This window comes from Protopterus annectens, chromosome 6.part0 (assembly GCF_019279795.1).
Source record: "Protopterus annectens isolate FY-2018-M chromosome 6.part0, PAN1.0, whole genome shotgun sequence".
In the NCBI taxonomy this organism is placed as follows: Eukaryota; Metazoa; Chordata; order Ceratodontiformes; family Protopteridae; genus Protopterus; species Protopterus annectens.
Genome location: NC_056737.1, coordinates 41,459,901 through 41,478,324, shown reverse-complemented (window position 1 = coordinate 41,478,324; position 18,424 = coordinate 41,459,901). Strand labels below are relative to the sequence as shown.

The 18,424-nt window shown below is 38.2% G+C and overlaps 1 long non-coding RNA gene across 1 annotated transcript in view; it reads left to right on the top strand.

The window, feature by feature from the left end:
* The window catches only part of LOC122804148, a 154,084-nt gene that overhangs the window by 127,780 nt on the left and 7,880 nt on the right, over positions 1 to 18,424 (top strand). Inside the window, exon 2 of the long non-coding RNA XR_006365190.1 lies at positions 10,745 to 11,403. This is a non-coding gene — a long non-coding RNA (uncharacterized LOC122804148). The remainder of the gene's footprint in view (positions 1 to 10,744; positions 11,404 to 18,424) is intronic.

Below are 18,424 nucleotides of genomic sequence, written 5' to 3'. Positions count from 1 at the left end.
CGTATAAGAAACCAATAAAAACAAATGGAGCAAATATAAGTAGAAAAACAATTTACTATAAGCGCTTTCGGTAAAACCAATGCTTCACCTTCTTCAGATACAAAATGTTAAATCAATTAAGAACATTTAAATAATCTTCAGCATAACAGTTATTAATTAAGAATTAACAAGGCATCCAATTACTTAAGTTCAGCTGCTAAACAACCATAAAAATTAAAGGTACAATCCACATACATACATTATCAAAAGCCTAATGGTAAAAACCAATAGTGAAAACCTTTTCTAAGGGCTTAAACTCACATATCAAAATAGCTTTTTACAATCAAAATTGAAAAATGAAAACCATATATGAAAAATAAATAAATATGTTCCACATACATACATTATCAAAATTTAAACAAGACTCTCCTTAACAAACTCTCAACTTGCTACAACCACATTGCCAGGTTTGCCACTGGGCTGCCTTTTAGGACACATCATTGCATCAATCTAAATCAGCTTGGGTGGCTTGAACTACCCAGCCTAATCCAGTATAACCAACTGATTATGGCCTATAAAATCCTCTATAATCCGGACAATACTCCTGCACTTAAAAATATTATCACCCCCTATAACAATCCTAGACCACTTCAATCCTCTAAAAAACTACTAATTCAGACTAGCAAAATTAATAACACAGCCAGTGATTCTCTCTTTGCAAACTCTGTAAGTAGATCCTGGAACTCTCTTCCAGCTGATATTACCTTACTTTCCACTTTAGGTCAATTTAAAACTAGACTCAAACAACATTTGTCACTTAACTGGCTATGTCAATGTATCAAGCCTGGCTAACTCTCTCTAGAATGTGTAAAAATCTGTTAACCAGTTTACTGTGTAATTTAATTTAATCCTGACTTGTGCTCAGGATTAACTGTAACCTGTGGAACTTGTTTAACTTGCTTACTTATGTAATTTCTGTAAATAGTCTGTTTGTAATATGTAATGCTGATATTATGTAATGCTGTATCTGCTTACCCTTGGAGTTTTTCTCCCCGGGCCTCCGCTGAAAATGGACATGCATCCCGTCGGACTATCCCGGTCAACAAATGTAAAATAAATAAATAAATAAATAATCTGCGTATGTCAAAACTACTGGAATCATCACCTCTTTTAATGTCACATATCTAGCATCTTTAATTTTATTAGCTACTTCACTCACTATCACTTTCATTACCAATGCAAACACTATTCGACTCATGGGACGTCCTTGTCTCATACCACACTTCATGCATATCTTTTTACGTAGCCACCCATTCACTTACACGCACACTGTATTATTTTGATATGCTAAAATACACACTGTCCTAATTCTATTACCTATTCCATGCTTCTCCATAATATCTCACAAAGCATCATGTCCTAATGTGTTAAATGCCTTATTAATATCACCTACCTTAAGTTTCACATTCTCCCTTTTATTTATAATATCAGCCAACATTTCCCTTACTACTGATAAGAGTTTTTGAAATTCCTTTCCTTTTATGCCATATATACTTATTTCCATAATATCCTTCATCATACTTTTCATTCTTCTCTGTATTGTTGTCAAAAATATATAATCTGTGTTATTTAGTATGATAGATCTCCAATTTTTCATTTCTTTCCTCTCATCTTTCTTCCATATAAGTTTTAAAATCCCACTAGATAACGCTTCATAAACAAATCCTTCAACCATTCATTCAGTACATTTACAAACTACTATTTTTGCCAATCCATTTATTTCTTGTACATTCCATACCCGATATCATCTGTACCTGATACTGAATAAACGTTCACTTTCCTAAGTACTTCATCCAGGTTAGTGATAGTAATGTCTTTTTCAAACTTAACTCGTTATGGATTTTTGTTTTACTTTCCATTCTCTTATTTTCCATATTCTGTACTACAATACTGATAAGTTTTCTCTTGTGTTCTTTTTACCTCTCCTTTTACATTTTTCATTTCCCTCATTATACTAATATCCTCCTTTACTATTTTACCCAAATATGCAGATACGTCCTCCCTTCTCCCATGACAATAATATGTCTGCCTAAACAGTAATGCCTTAATTTTTTCTCAATTTCTTTTATGTATTCCTGTTTCCATATCAGAATACTCTTTTGTATTATTCCCTAAGTGATCTAGTACATTCCTATACATTTTCCATACTGCTCTTTCTTTATCACATCATCCTGCCATTGAAAAAAAAAAATATGTATATATATATATATATATATATATATATATATTAAATTTAATCCACTATTACAGATGTCATTCATGTTTATATAATCCTTCCATATCTGCAGTATTTCCCACTCTCCAATTTCATCCCATAATTTCTCATTTATTAACTTTCTTATTTTAATATACTCCTTTTCTTCTATCACCACCATCTATATTGCTAAATGGTATGAAAAATTCATTGCAACTGTATCACCATCTGACACCCCAAGGTGATAATACAAAATAATCAAGTTCAGATATAAGTTTATTGACTTTTGGTCCACCCAGCTAATTTACCATATTTTATCACTTCCTGCATTTTTAACATCTTTCTCTTAATCTTAAAATTTCCCCTCAAATCACAATTAAAATCCCCTACAATTATAATTTTCATGTTACTAACCACATGGCCTCATATTTGATGAAAGAAATTATTTCTTGTCTTGCTGGTTATATATGCATGCAATGCTATAATTATGTAAACATGTTCTCTCTGCCTTACATCCATAACAGTTAACCTTCCCATCCTTACCAGTGTTACATGTAGTATGTTCACTGTTTTTACACAACACAGCCACTCCAGAACAGCATTCACTTCCTAAGTTCCATATTAGATTTCCACCCCAGATTTTTTCTGTTTGCAGTCTTTCTTCACTTACATTCTCTAACAAAATATAATGCACATCATATTTAGCACATCATTCCAGTATCCCTATCCTTCTTATAGTGTTAATAATGCTGTTCACATTTACTGAAAGTATTCAAAAATTGTTGCTTTTCCTTCTTTTTAAGGTTAGTAGAAATATTGTTAAATTTTCGTTTTCTTATTTTTACTCTTTCAACAATTTACTATTTTTCCTGGGTTTATGTACAAATAATCTTTGATCCTCAGAATCATATTTTTCACAGGCTATAACTTCAGAAAAACATTATTAGTATCAATCCGTTTTCCTGACCTCTCTTTCTGCATGCACTTTCTCTCCTCTTACCCCTCCATATTTTTTCTTCTTCTTTTACGGTTTCTTCTTTATCTAGATCACCCTCTTGTTGTCCCACCTCATATAAGTTTTTTTTCCCTTTCCTCTTCTTTTTCATTATTTACTGTTTGCTATTGACACTCTATCCAAAAGTGTTCCTTTTTACATAGCCCTGTCATAATCATTAATTAAATTAGATAAGCCCCCACAAAAGAAATATGATTTCAGTTGGCCAGCATATGTTAATGTCCCTCTATGACCAGCCACAAAAATAACACTTGGCAAATGTTCTCCATGTTTTTTTTTTCACATTTTGTAACAGCTTCCAGCCTCTACCCTATATTCCATAAGTTTTTTTTTTATATCTAACTTTCATAATATTATAAACAGTTTTACATTGACACTGCATGCATTTTTTAACATCATGTTCTTCCAGTAAATCAGTTCTAAACTGTGAAGTAACATTTTTTAACATTTAAGTTGCTACCAGAAAGAAATACCTGTTCCACTGAGAAATGTCCTTTTTGTTCCACTGTTGAAATTTTATCATTGGTCCATCAATTTGAAATCTTAAGCCACAAAAAGTGTCTCTCCGAATTTGTATAAAAGACTGAATTTCTTGAGCTTTGAAACCCAGAACAAAGTATCTCATATGTAATATTTGTGTATCACAGTGTCATTTTTTGTTCTTATTCTTACAGTTGATCTTTTCTTCTTTCTCAAAACAGTTTTATTTACAACTTGTTGTTGCTGTCAGTTTTTTCCTGCTGTCACTGCTACGTATGTTTTAGTTACTGCAATATCTGCTGCCACAAAACCAGACTCCTCCTCAGTTTGTTACCGCTTTTCTCTTTTACCTTCTGTTTCTACTGCATAAGTTTTAACTTTTGCATTCTCTGCTGCCACCTGGCTCATTTTCCATATAATTTTTTGGAACTGCTGAGGATGGTAATCTGCCCTCTCATTCCATGAAACAGCAGAAGTGTGCCGTGGATCATCCCGATGAATTGTTCTTCATCTACAAGCAACAACATCATCTGTAAGCCCTCCTGATGCCAGCTCTGCTATCTGCACCACTTCAAGAGACTGCCCTCCTTCCTTCACCATGGAGACAGCTAAACCCTGCTCATTTGTAACATCCACCACACAGGAATTTATTTTCTTTTTACTCTGATCTCCATATAGAACAAAGTTTTCCCCAGATTCTCACTTTCCACCTCCAAACTATCCATAGCTTTTCTCTCCTCCTCCTTTATTCTGCTGTTTCCTTAGGCCTCTTCACTCCTGCTATAGGATCCCTCTGGTATCCTCTAGCAGCTCCTTAGAGTAGAGGAAGTTCCCTGATGCCTTGGTCAAATGTCCCCTAGTAGAATAAATAATACCTCAGGTTAGGTTACCCCCTAAAAATAGGCTACTAGCCTAGTGGGACTAATCCAGTCAACAAAGGATAGATAGATAGATAGATAGATAGATAGATAGATAGATAGATAGATAGATAGATTGGGGGTGCTGCACTCCTCTGTGTGCTGTCTTTTGGATATACATTATAGTCATACAGTTTCTTTTAAATAAATCCATACTTATTATTTTAAAATCCCTCCAATCTACTTACCCTCCTCATCCTTTTTGCAACAACCTTCTTTTTTATTTCAATCATCACTTCTTCATCAGCTTACTGTATAACAGTCCATCAAACCTTCTTTTCCACAAACACCATTTTATCATAAATAAGCATCATCCTGTCTATGAGTTTCATCTTTCCTACCCTCTATATGATTCGCAAACAATACCATATCTTAAAAACAACTCTCGGTACTTTTCCGTTAAACCCCTACCATGCATCTTGCCGTATTCATCAAAGACATGGAAGACTCAAAGGTCCATGATACTCTGAGATGGGCAGACTTTCAGAAGGACCTCCAAAAGTTGTAGTTGCTACTACAAATTACCAGAAACAGTACCGATGAATAGGAAGGATGGAATGTATTCTACAGTGATTACTCTGTTATTACTAGATCATTTGCTGTGGTGTGGTATCACACCACTGTGTCATACAGTACAAAGATCGGTGCCACGAGTTGTAAATGTGAACAGGACCTTGCCAATGAATGCAATGTACAGGTTTTGTATGGGTTTCTTGTCCGTACCCCTCCCCAAACTGCTGCAGATGTTTCAATAGCTGTTTTAGCCATAGAGTGCACTGATGTGAAGAATGCGGATGGATGACAGGTTAGTAGGCTCCCAAATGCATGACCAGCACCATTCATACAGAATGGTGGGTAATTAATGGAGAGCACTGAATGTTATGTAAGTACAGCTCCAAAATAGGGAGTGTCGTGGTTATTAATACCTGATGCTCTCCGAAGCTGTCTGTCATGACTGCATGCCGCGTCCCACACAAATACACACATGTACTGCAATCGCTGACATGGCATTCATGTCATGAAGTCATCATTGACTCCAGCAATAATATCAAGAGCAAAAACTGTTACAATCCGATCAAGTGAAAGTTAAAAAAGCAGCTAGAAGAAGGAACAGGTCAGTTGAAACAACAAAATAATCATGCCTCTTAGGAATAAGGCAAGACACGTGGCAGGGGTTTAATGGAAAAGTACCCAACTCTCTTTAAATAATGACCAAAATAATGTCAAAATATTTCCAGCACTTTACAAAAATTACACAATCTTTCTTGCATTTTGCATTTCATATTACCCTTTAGAGGTTGTTCTCCACAAGACGTCCCTGCACTCATAAAAGCCTTTACATATTTTCGGTCATTATTTAACTGACTCTTTTTTCCCCATGCCATCCAAAGATACAGTAAATAACTCTCCACCATTATTTTCATGTAGAATCCTTTACTTTTACCTTATATTTCACTTATGTTTATTTTCCACGTTTTTTTTTTCCTTCAGTTTCCCTGCCCTACAAATGATCACATTCCATTTTCCTTTTTCTTCCTCACACTTCTTTCCATATGTCTTCCAATTCCATATATAATAACTTACTTTTCTACTACTTGGTTTCTTCTCTACTTTATAATACCAGAAATAAATGTATTCTAACCATTAAACTATTGGATTAATTACATTAATCCATTCATTCTCTTTAGTATTTAAATACGCTTTTTTGGGATTCAGCCTCAACTCCCCAAAAACATTGAAAAACATTGCCAACAATTTATTTTCATTTTTGTAGGAAACTTTCTAATACCATATACATCTGCTCATGACAAAAAGAGTATGGGAATTTCTCCACTGCCCTGGCCAAATTTCCCCTAGTCAGTATAAATACTACCTTGGGTCCCCCTGAAAAGAGGCCACCAGCCTAGTAGTACTAAGTGTAAGCAATAAAAATAATAAAACAAATACCTAATATAAACTCCCTGTCTCTCTACTTTCCAATAGAATAGGATGGATTGACCTGATGAGAAGGGGGATTTCAGAACAACACAGTTAAAGCTCCTATATATAGCACAAGCAAAAAAACTATAACTCTGAATGAAAAGAGATATTGAAGAAACATTGGGGAAGTTCAAGTAGCAGCAGAGACTGGGATTTTGGATGCAAACCTTTAAGGAGAACAACAATAATCATACAGAATATTATATTCATAAAGTACCAAAAGATATTCTAATAACTAAGCCAATACAGGAATGGAGAAAGGAGATTCTGCCAATAGGGGTGACTGCAATTAGGGATACAAGCCATAGGCAAGAGGGGGAGGGGGGAGTTTATTAGAGAAAACTGGCAAAGGATCCAAGGTATTGGGAGCAAGTAACTAGACAGGGAAAGAGAATAGGAAGATGCTAAGAACTTATTTGGACTGCAGCTGAGCGATTGCCTTCCATATCAAGGACTGATATCAAAGTACAGGCAAAGAGAAAAAAAAATAGGGGTGGGGGGGGGGCTAAACGAAAGAATGAAAGACCAGCACTGGTAGAGTTCTTAGTAGAATCTGGAACAGAAGTGACTTGTAAGAAAGGAATAATTAGTAGAGCACATAAAATATTGCATGATAACTATAAGAATCAATCAGAAGAGGTTAGAAAGAATTGGGAAGAGAGACTGGATAAGCAATTCACAAAGAAACAATGGGGGGTATATGTATGTCTCCCAAAAATGCAGCAACATCTAGAAGATTTAGGATCTTTGCTGGAAGTGTTTAAATAGATATTTTATACCCCAAGCAGGCTGCAAAGAATCTTTCCTCAGGTAGACAGCAAATGTTGGAGATGAGATGGGAAAGAAAGAGGTAACTGTGAACATATTTTCTGGGAGTGTAATGAGTTGGCTGGCTTTAATGATTCCCTGCAGACTGTTCTGTCAGAGATGCTGGGTAAGCAAGTTGGAGTCATTAGGGAAATGATTTTTTGAGCTATGATACAGAGTTGGAATTGCCTAGACATAGTAAGGCCTTGCTGAGTCTAATTATGATGGCTGCCAAAAAAACAATAACTAGAAAATGGGAACCAAAGTCTAAACCAACTTTACTAGATGTAAAAAGATAGTAACAGAGATAAAACAACTGGAAATGGGATCTTTAAAAAAGGGTAGGAGTAAAGTACACAGGACAAAAATGCAAAATGTGGGACCACTACAGGCACAGGAGGAACGATGTTTAAAAGAAGGTAGAATATGAATGAGCTATGCAATGCCTGACTGATAATGAATGGATATATTAAAGTGATGTATAATGTTTGCAACTACAGGTGTGTTGGCACTAGTTGTAAGGTATAATGTTTGCACCTGAGATTGTGCTGCTATGATTTATTTTCATTTATATAAATGTAAGACTGTGTCACACATAATTGAATAAAGATGTTTCTTGTAAAAATAAAAATAATTTGTACAAATCACTGTGGTATTGTAACTGTAACCTATAATCTGAACAGTTTTACTTTGAAGGGCTGGATTAACACTTTTCCTGGGAAGAAGCAGCTACCCCCCCCCCCACACTCTTCATCTCTTTGACCCAAAAAGGTGCAGAACAAGGCAGTTGCTGAAGTTTAGAACAGGAGGTGCTATTAAAAGCCATATTTCTAATCACCAAAAATGCCTCAGGTAAGAGAATTCAGATATCTGCTGACAGACACAGTGGCTGTAAAACATAACGCACAAAACCAAAGAACAAGTAATACAAAAAAAACAAACTTCCAGGTGTATATTTTCTAGCGGAATTCGAGAGAGTCTTTATGCCCCAAAATTATTGTCATATTTCTCTAGAGGCATAACTATTAGCTAAAGTACAAAATTCCATCACTGTTGTAACATGAAGAGAGAACTCAGCTCCTGATCTGCTCATTTCACAGACAGAGTGATGACAGAGTCAGGCCATTGCCATAGAGTGCCACAAAGTGGAAACTGACAAACACTCTCACATTTAAGGACTGACACTGAGTTATTGAACATTACCTCTTATAACCTTTCATGGTTCCTTTATTACTAAAAACACAACTGACTAGCAAATTACTTCCTTTCTAAAATGTCTAAAAGCACATTTTTTCTCGTTAAGAGTTCCAGATGAGAGATAATATTATAGCAATAACCCACGCCTGGGTGTGGGTAATGCTGGATTTACCCACGGTTGGCGTGGTTTGGTCCCGAGGGCGAAGCCCAAGGGACCAAACAAAGCCAACCGTGGGTAAATACAGCATTACCCACACCCAGAAGTGGGTTATTGCTATTATACCATGACATTATTTAAGAAAAGAAACTATTACTTTTCTTAAATAATGGCATAGTATAATGCCTGTTTGCTGCCCTTCTGCAGATGTCTGGCATCCGCGGCAGTTCTGATGTACTGCGCACCTGCGCAGTACATCAGACCTGTGGGCAAAAGCAACGGAGAAAGCAAGATCTCCGTTGCTTTTTATGTTAAATGGGTTTCACATAGCGAGACAGCTTTAAAATAAGCAACGGAGATGTCCGTTGCTTATTTTAAAACTGTCTCGCTATGTTAAACTCATTTAACATAGCGAAACACTAAAAAAAAAGCAAAGGAGATCTTGCTTTCTCCATTGCTTTTTTTTAAAACCTGTCTCGCTATGTTAAATGGGTTTAGCATAGTGAGACAGCTTTAAAATAAGCAACAGAGATTTCCGTTGCTTATTTTAAAGCTGTCTCACTATGTTAAACCCATTTAACATAGCGAGACAGTGTTTTAAAAAGAGAGTTATACTAATGGAAAAAAGTCCGTGCGACCGGACCTTTTTCCATTAGTATAACTCGATTTACAACGGGCACGCTGGCCAATCAGCATGCATGTTTTGGAATAATAATGGGGGGGTCATGGTATAATATCCTTTCACTTCTACAATTCAAAAATTGCCAGGGCTTTGTGTGTGTGTGTGTGTGTGTGTGTGTGTGTGTGTGTGTGTGTGTGTGTGTGTGTGTATGTGTTACTTGACATAGTCATCATTCTAGGTGGGTTCTAGCTGAAAAGCTAAGGCTGTGAATGGAAAACTGAACAGCGATCTGTCTAGAGACTCTTGACCTAGTGGGAGTGGCACCTCTATGGTATAGTGGAGGTTTTGGGTTTGAGTCCCAAATGAGAGCTATTATCATCCTTTCACTTGTATGATTTGGACAGTACGTAAGCAGAGCCTTTCCTCTGTAACTGTGTGTGGTTGCAATTTGACCTTAATCACCATGCTGGAAAGATAAGGTTCTAAAGGGAAAATTCCCCACCTATCCATGCAGATAGTCTTGTTGATCCATTGACAGTGATACCTGTACAATATGCTGCTTGAGTGCTATATCATATCTAATCTTTCATTTCTTTCATTCAGCAGTTCCTTGTGTGTGTGTGTGTGTGTGTGTGTGTGTGTGTGTGTGTGTGTGTGTGTGTGTGTGTGTGTGTGTGTGTGTGTGTGCGTGAGTGTGTGTATTAGGAATTTGACATCCCCCCCGATGACCCTGTAAGATTTAAGTTCATCTTTATTAAGCAAACTTTTGAACATCTGTGGGTACCTAGTTGTATCCAGCCAAAGCCAGTTACATTTGTCTACATGTAGAAAGCACATTACTGTCAAATGTATGCTTGTTTTATTAAAATTGTATTTAATTATGGATTTATCTTTTCCCTTTTCCCATATTGTTTTCCTTCCTTATTTCCATTTGTAAGAAAGTTCAACAAAGCTTATTAAATGAATAATTACAGCACTTTTGTTTATTGTCCAAGTGTACTACATGTAATATCTCTGTTTAGTAAAACAATGTACACTTGGAACATTTTATTAATCAATGTGCTTTGTTGGGAAGCCCTCTAAATGGCCAACTCTTTCTGAGCTGGATCTTTCTGCAAGTAAATTAGCTATAATTTAAGTTAGTGCTGTGTGTTACAGTTCATTTGTTCAGGTGACTCATCTGGTTTTACAGTATGCACAGCCTTTAAGATTCCAATAGTAAAAGCAATGTGATTGTTTTTTTATGAAAACTGTAGGAAATGTCATTCTACAATTACTCAGGGCTGTGATATACAGAAGTTAACTGTCTGCCTTTGTCTTCTTTTTCCCTTCAAAGTATTGCTGCTGGGAACATCTTCATTCTGCAAATAATTGCTTCTGAACCATTACTGCAGTCACTGTTGGAAGGTATACAAAGGACAGCCTTCCTTTTGACTACGGTGGGAGTTCCTTCCTTTCATGCCAGTGAAATGGAGGTCGGTGTTTAGAAGAAATAATAAAATAAATGGAAAAGGAGGTGATAATGATGTTTCTCTTTGCTAAACAAAGCAGAGTGCACTAAGGGCAAGAGTATTCAATTAGCCGAGCATATCTGACACAAAAATATTTCACACAATGCAAGAAAAACAAGAAAGTAAACACTTTCTGGAGATGATATTGGACACAAAACAGCAAGTGGATATGCTGCTGGCAAACAAATGCCAAGCAGAGGTTGTTCTAGAAACTAAACACCAGCTGGAAGTGTCATTGGAAACCAAACACCAGTGGGAGGTGATACTGGAAAATAAGCAACAGGTAGAAATGGTGCTGGCAATGAAACATCATGTAGTGGTAGTAGAAATCAGAAACCAAGTGGAGGTGATAGTGCAGTCCAAACGTCAGGGAGAGCTGAAACTGGAAATCATTCACAAAGAGGAGATGATATGGAAACTAAACAATGGGAGAAGAAATAAACAGTGGAAACTGAAACACAAAAACAGAAAGCCAAGACTTATGGTAAGAAGAAATTGTCACAGATGATAACTGAATGGAATTCAAGGTAAAAAAATATATAGTTTGTTGCTGCCTTGCATCGGTGGGTCCTTAGCTGCTTTGTAAGTGATTACTTTCCTCTGCACTTGCTCAGTGCCACCTGTGAACTGCCGAAACAAAGAAAACTGTGAAATACACAGACAACCTTCTCCTCCTACCACAAAACACTAACATATGTGAGAGATGCAATTATACAGCCAAACTGGAAGCTAAGTTGTCTCCACCCAAGACTGGAACAGACAGTCAAGAGGAGAAGGTTAACACTTGCACCACAACTCCAGCTGCACACAGACCTACTAAAACAGCACTGGCAAAAAATACACATAAATACACAAAATCATACTCGGAGGGTCTAAATAAAAACCTGCAAAAGCATCAGAGACCTCCAAGGCAGACACCCAAACAACCTGCACTTCCCATCACAAACCAGACAAAACATAAAACACAAAATCAGTGTGCCGCACAATCACAGCCCTTAAGGCGAAATAACATACCTAACACACTAGTAATAGGTGACTCTATAGTCAGGCACACTGATGTCCCACTCACTAGGCTAGACAAGCAGAAGGTTACTGTTAGCTGCCTGTTGGGAGCGAGAATCTGCCACATAACACAAGCACTCAGGACACGCCAGAACAAGTACAAATATGACTCTGACATTGTTCATGTTGGTGTGAATGACCTGAGACATACCTCCCTGGACTACATGAAAAGAGACATGGAATAGCTCTCTGATCATGTAGCCCAGGGTGGTACGACTCTGACCCTGAGTAGCATCCAGCCCTCACCAAGAATGATACCTCAGTATAAAGAAAAATGATCAATTTCAACAATTGCCTAAGGTTCTGGTGTCATTCAAAGGAGATCCAGTGTCTGTCAGCCTGGGACGACATGCTCGACAAGCCGCGTTTCTTCGCAAGAGACGGCTTGCACCTGTCACCCCTAGGCTTTTGAATACTGGCCAAGGCTCTTGCTGCCCCCATAGTGCCTTTTTTAGGCAAGGCTCAAAAGTCAAACCCACCTCCGTAAACAGCACAATTAACAAAAAACTGAGGGTTATGCTACTCAATGCCAGGAGTTTAAATCTCAAAATGCACGCGCTCGAAGCACTCCTCAGTATGGAGAATGTCGACATCTGTGCAGTAACTGCAACCTGGTTCAAGGCTCCAGAGAGCACCCCAGCACTACCGGGCTACAACTCATACCACATGTTTTGGCCACAGAACATGGACCGAAACACAAAATGAGGGGGTGTATCCATATCCATCAAGGATACCGACACCTCCAGGTTAGTGGTGCAACATGATACCTCTGAGATCATCCATGTGCAACTAACATCGGGCAAATTTGCAATGCAAATTGTGGCCTGCTACAGATCATCCTCCATTACCCAGGACCACCACTCCACCTTTCTGGAGACAACGGAAAACATGAAGATCCTACCAAACACCCTGATACTGGGCGATTTCAATTACCCTACCATTCACTGGGAAAACTACTCGAGTACAAATTCCCAGGCCCAGTGCTTCTTGGAATTCATCAACTCAAACACCCTGGATCAGCTGGTAAACTCTCCTACCAGAGCTGAAAACATATCGGGCCTGGTCATCACCAACATGGGTGACAGGTGTTCCACACCGGAGGTCAACCCGTCACTGGTTAGATCAGACCATAAACTAATCACTCTGGATGTCCATACCCCACCACCACCCCCAACTAAGGAAACCACAGTAAAAACCTTTTCTAAAGCAAACTTCACCTTACTTAAATGCACTCTATGAGCACCTACAAGGATGCATGGATCATGCCATCCCTAGCAAAACCAAGACTCACTCCTCTAAGAGAAGGAAACCAGTTTGGTGGACCCCTGCAATAAACAAGCTATACAATAGAAGGATGAAACTAGTTCAGAAAAAAAGCAAATCCCAAGAAGGAAAGACATACCTGATCAGTATCAGTAAGAAACTGAGGTCCCTCATGAAATCATCCAAGGCTAACTTCAAAAGAAAAATAGCCATGGATTCAAAAGATAACCACAAAGCCTTCTTTAGCTATGTTAAGTATCTAAGTGGCAACTCGCAGATATGCACTGAACTAGTGCAAAATAGCACAAAATATACTGAACCTACTGATATTGCCAACATCCTGGCAGATAGATTCAGTGCAAACTTCACCCCCCTCTCACCTCCAAAAGGGCCCACAACAATACCGGAAAAGTGTAGTGTCCCAAAAATCACAGACGCACAGGTGAAAACAGCCCTTTCAAAAGCCAAAAACACAGCATCAATGGGACCAGATGGTGTCCCAGTCTGCGTCTTGCACAAACTACAGAATGAACTAACCCCCCACCTAAACACACTGCTCAACCTCAGCCTCTTTACAGGCTACATGCCCATAGAATGGCACACAGCAACGGTTATTCCTCTCCACAAAGGAGGGGCCACAACTGACCCTGGTAACTATCTGCCTAACTAATAAGCCTGACTTGCCTGGTCTGCAAGGCTATGGAGCACATCATCATGGAACTCATTAACAAAGACATTGGGAACCTCTAAACACTTGACCCAACCCAGTTCATCTTTGTTAAGGGCAGATCATGCCTACTAAACCTGGTTGACTTCTTTGAGACAGTCACCAAGGCCTTAGATGAGGGAAAGGTGGTTCGCACAGCCTACCTTGACCTCGCCAAGGCTTTCGACACCATTCCCCACTCGGGTATTACAGAAAAACTCACCAGCCTGAACGTAAACCCCTACATCACGAGATGGGTTGCCAACTGGCTTACAGACAGAACTCACACGGTAAGAATACCAGGCTCCAGGTCCGACTCTAAACCAGCCACAAGTGATGTTCTGCAAGGCTCAGTCCTGGGACCCCTACTGTTCGGCATATACTTCTCAGAAGTACAGGCAAACACAGGAGGACTATGGCTAACCAAGTTCGTCAATGACTGCAAACTGGGAACCATAATTGACTCTCTGGCTGACACGGACATCCTCCAAAAGGGCCTTACTGAGATGGACACCTGGTGTCAAAGTCATGGCCTCAAGCTAAATGCCAAAAAATTCATAGTTATCCCATTTGGGAAAAACAAAACACCCACAAATTACCACATAGATGGCAGCCCCCTTAATACAGAAGAAGTAATAAAGAGATCTGGGGACCCAGGTAGATAGTAATCTCTTCTTTGACAATCATATTGCCAAAGTAGTTAGGAAATCCTTCTATGTGTTCCATCTAATTACTAAAGGGTTCACATCTAGAAATAAAGAGGTTATAGTGCCTCTCTACTCATCACTCATTAGACCCATCATAGAGTACAATGCCCTATTTGGGATGTACCTCACAAGACACTTCCAACAGCTGGAAAGACCACAAAAGTACCTCACCAAGAGGATTACTGGTCTCAAATATGTGTCCTACGCAGCCCGACTGAAAAAACTTCAGCTGTACTCAGTGGCATATCGCTTACTCAGAGGTGATCTCTGCCTGACTTACAAAGCCATGTCCAATTCAGAATTGATGGACATGCTCCACCTAAAGAAATCCAAGTCACTGCGAGCCACGCACTCTAGTGAGCTAAACCTCGCCACAACAATAAATAGAACATGCTGGATGGCTAGATTCCTGTCACAGAGACTCTCCATGCTTTGAAACAAAATTCCAAATTACATCAGGCAGAGCCCCTCACTAACACTCTTCAAGAGATACCTTGACGAGTGGGTGGGTAACAGAAAATACACCCCTGGGATCACTTCATTGGCTCTGCTTGACAGAGGATCAGTTAATTAATCAATGGGGCGGCGAAAGCCGGCACACTCTGGCTAGGCTTATAAATGCCCTTGAGCAGATAGCCTAGTACCTACCTATGAACCTATATTTATATCTTTGTATATGCTGAATAGTATCCCACACAACTTAATGCTGTCTTGATTTCTATTTGATGTAATAAATTTGCACCCTAATTTTGGCACCTTTATTAATGACCTTTTAAAAAAGGCTGTTCTCTGACTCCTGACTATTTTGCCTCTTTTTGCTCCCTGTACTTAAAGGGTTGTATTTCCAAAATAGTTTGATATTCAGACAATGACAGTGAAATAAATAACATTGATTTTTTTTTTATATTTGTCAATCTAAAGAGAACTGCTAGTTGCCCTTTTATTTTAAACTAAATGTTTTATAAACAATTTCAGTATGTCCTTATTTTGACCATACTTGCAAATGTCAATATTTTTATACTGCATTCATGTGTGTGTGTGCATGTATATATATATATATATATATATATATATATATATATATATATATATATATATATATATATGTTTAATTTTCAGAAAGAACAAACAGCACACTACCAGAACAAATAACAAAAGAAGCAAGGCGACAAGATAGTCACAAATATATGCATGTCTCTCCACACTAGTAAAATTCATGTTTTTTGCTACAGTATTTAAAATGACAGAAAATATTTCAGACACCCAAGCTGCTAATCAAACATGGGTCACCTGGGCTGTAGTTAGAGCTTTATCCCTCTATGCCATGGTGTAGCCTAAATATTGTTTTTAGTGCTGACTTCAGTTTCAAGAGAACACACAAAAGATCTGATTTTGGTATTTATTGGATTTTCTTTGGCAAGGACAAATAAAATGATTTGACACAAATGAAAAACAGCGAAGTACTTAGGCAACTGTCATCTAGCAACACAGAATGTTTTCCAGCAAATGTCTTAAAATATATCATGACCACATGCACATATTTGATGATAATAGATATAAAAGCATAGCCACAATTTTAGTTTCATGGTATTCATGCACTGCATATGAGCATAAATTTATTTTGAGAAGCAAGAATAAATCCAGTGGCAGAAACCTTCCTCTTTTCAGGAGGAATTTGTAAGATTGGTACTTCAAATATAAAGACAACTCAGTACATAGCTGCCACTAATGGAATCACTCTATCAGTGTAAATGCCTGTAAATCCATGCAGTTAGTAGCTCAGTATAAAAGGCGATGTATCAGTCCTCCTTCAACAGTTCTTAGTGCCCACACCAAAGTTGTCCTAACCCAGTCTGAGTAGCAGCTTGGGTGCTCGATGACACAGGAAGGGGAGAAAAAGTGAGTGTGTGTCCCCAGGATCACATGTTCTTTGGCTGAATTTTCCTTGTGAAGACTGGGAAAACCAGCATACACTGCCTTCTCTGAGTGGCAGAGCATCCTGGTGGTGATAACCATTTGCAGAAGTGAGGAAACGTGAAGCACTGATGTGCACTGCATGTTCTACCTACCCATTGTCACTGAGCAGGAACAAAAGGTAGGGGTTAAAGGTACAAAATCTAAAGTACCCTTTATGGCTGCTTAACTACTTCCCTGTCAATCCTCACCACTTTTAACAGGTCAGTCTCAGCTATGCAATAAATGTGAAACAAGTTAGTCTCAGCTATGCTTTATACTGACTAGGAGGAAGTTAAGAATGTTACCTAGAACCACAAAGCTGTTATTCTGGGTTTTAGACAGTATCTGGTGTGGGTAATTGGGGAGAGCAGTAGGAGAAGGATGAATGGGAGGAAGTAAAATTATAGCTGAATTGTAGCAAGGATGTTAGTCATGGCTTGAGACTCTGAGTAAGTAGTACCGTTTGATTTCCTTGGTGCAGTACAGATGATTACGTCTTCTGAGATTCCAAATATATAATATAAACTATCTATAGTGGTGGCAACTTTAAGGTCATAACTGGCCTTGCACTTTTTAAATCTGCTTAAGGTGCTTCCTATCCAGATATACATCCTTTTTGTACTGGTGGAGAGGGGCTGTATTATACATACCAAGTATTTATTTGTTCCTTTTGTTATAGAGTTTGCTAATGTGAGCCCAAGGATATATGATAATTTTCCCATTGTACTTATGATGCAGAGAGACAGATGCCTTGATACAATTTGCAAGAGTAGAATTCAGAGAAGTTTGCTGTGACACTGAGTTTGAGGTCATTAGGGAATCTTCCAATTTATGTCTGTTGATATTCTCAGTAGATTTTATGTAACTGGCTGTACAGTAGTCCAAAATTACAGTTATGTTCCTAGTGTTTATGGTATGGATGTTCATAGCATTTATAGCATTATTGTTCATGGTGTTTATTGTATAGGCATCCACAGCTTTTGTGGCTTGGAGGTTCATTACATTTGTGGCATGGGCATTCATAACATTTGCGGAATGCATTTACTGAATGGATGTTATAGTGTTTGTGGCATGGGTGTTCCAAGCACTTGTACCATGGAGGTTCAAAGTGCTTGTGGCAAGGTAATTTGTAGCATTTATTGTATGGGTGTTCATATCATTTTTGGCATGAGTGTTCATTGCATTGTGGCACTGGTGTTCATAGTGCTTGTGGTACTGGTGTTCATAGCATCTGTAGTGTGGCCATTCATAGCATTTGTAACATTGCGTTCATACAGTTTGTGCATGGGTGTTAAGGGAGAAAATGACAGTTTGCGGATTTGGCTTTACCTGGGAGGTAGTGACATGAAGAGAAGAATAACAAAAGGTATGCTAGTGAGGACAAAATCAAGAAATGTATTCTTCTAGTAGGGAGGCAAACTACTTGTATGAGGGAAACATCACTGATAAAATCTAGGAATCTTTTGGCATATTTATTACCAGTTGCATACAGTTGCTGATAGCAGGGTAGTTAAAAGCTACCATGAATAGGGTACTAAGTACAGTAGTTACTTTTTTTTCAGTTTAGCTGAGATAAGCTTGTGATCAGCAGGGATCATACAGGGGAGAGCTGTAACTGGATCTTTTGTTTAAAAAGCTATTTTGACTCAAGTCTAAATTGTGAGTATATTTATGTGTTTCTGACAGAAGGGTGAGGTTGTTATTTAAAGATGTCACTCTTGTAGGTCCATATTTCTGACCTAGCTGTGAAGTACCACCATTGAAAACTGAAGATACAGAGGAAGTCTCCAGTCCTCAAGGACTTTACCTGC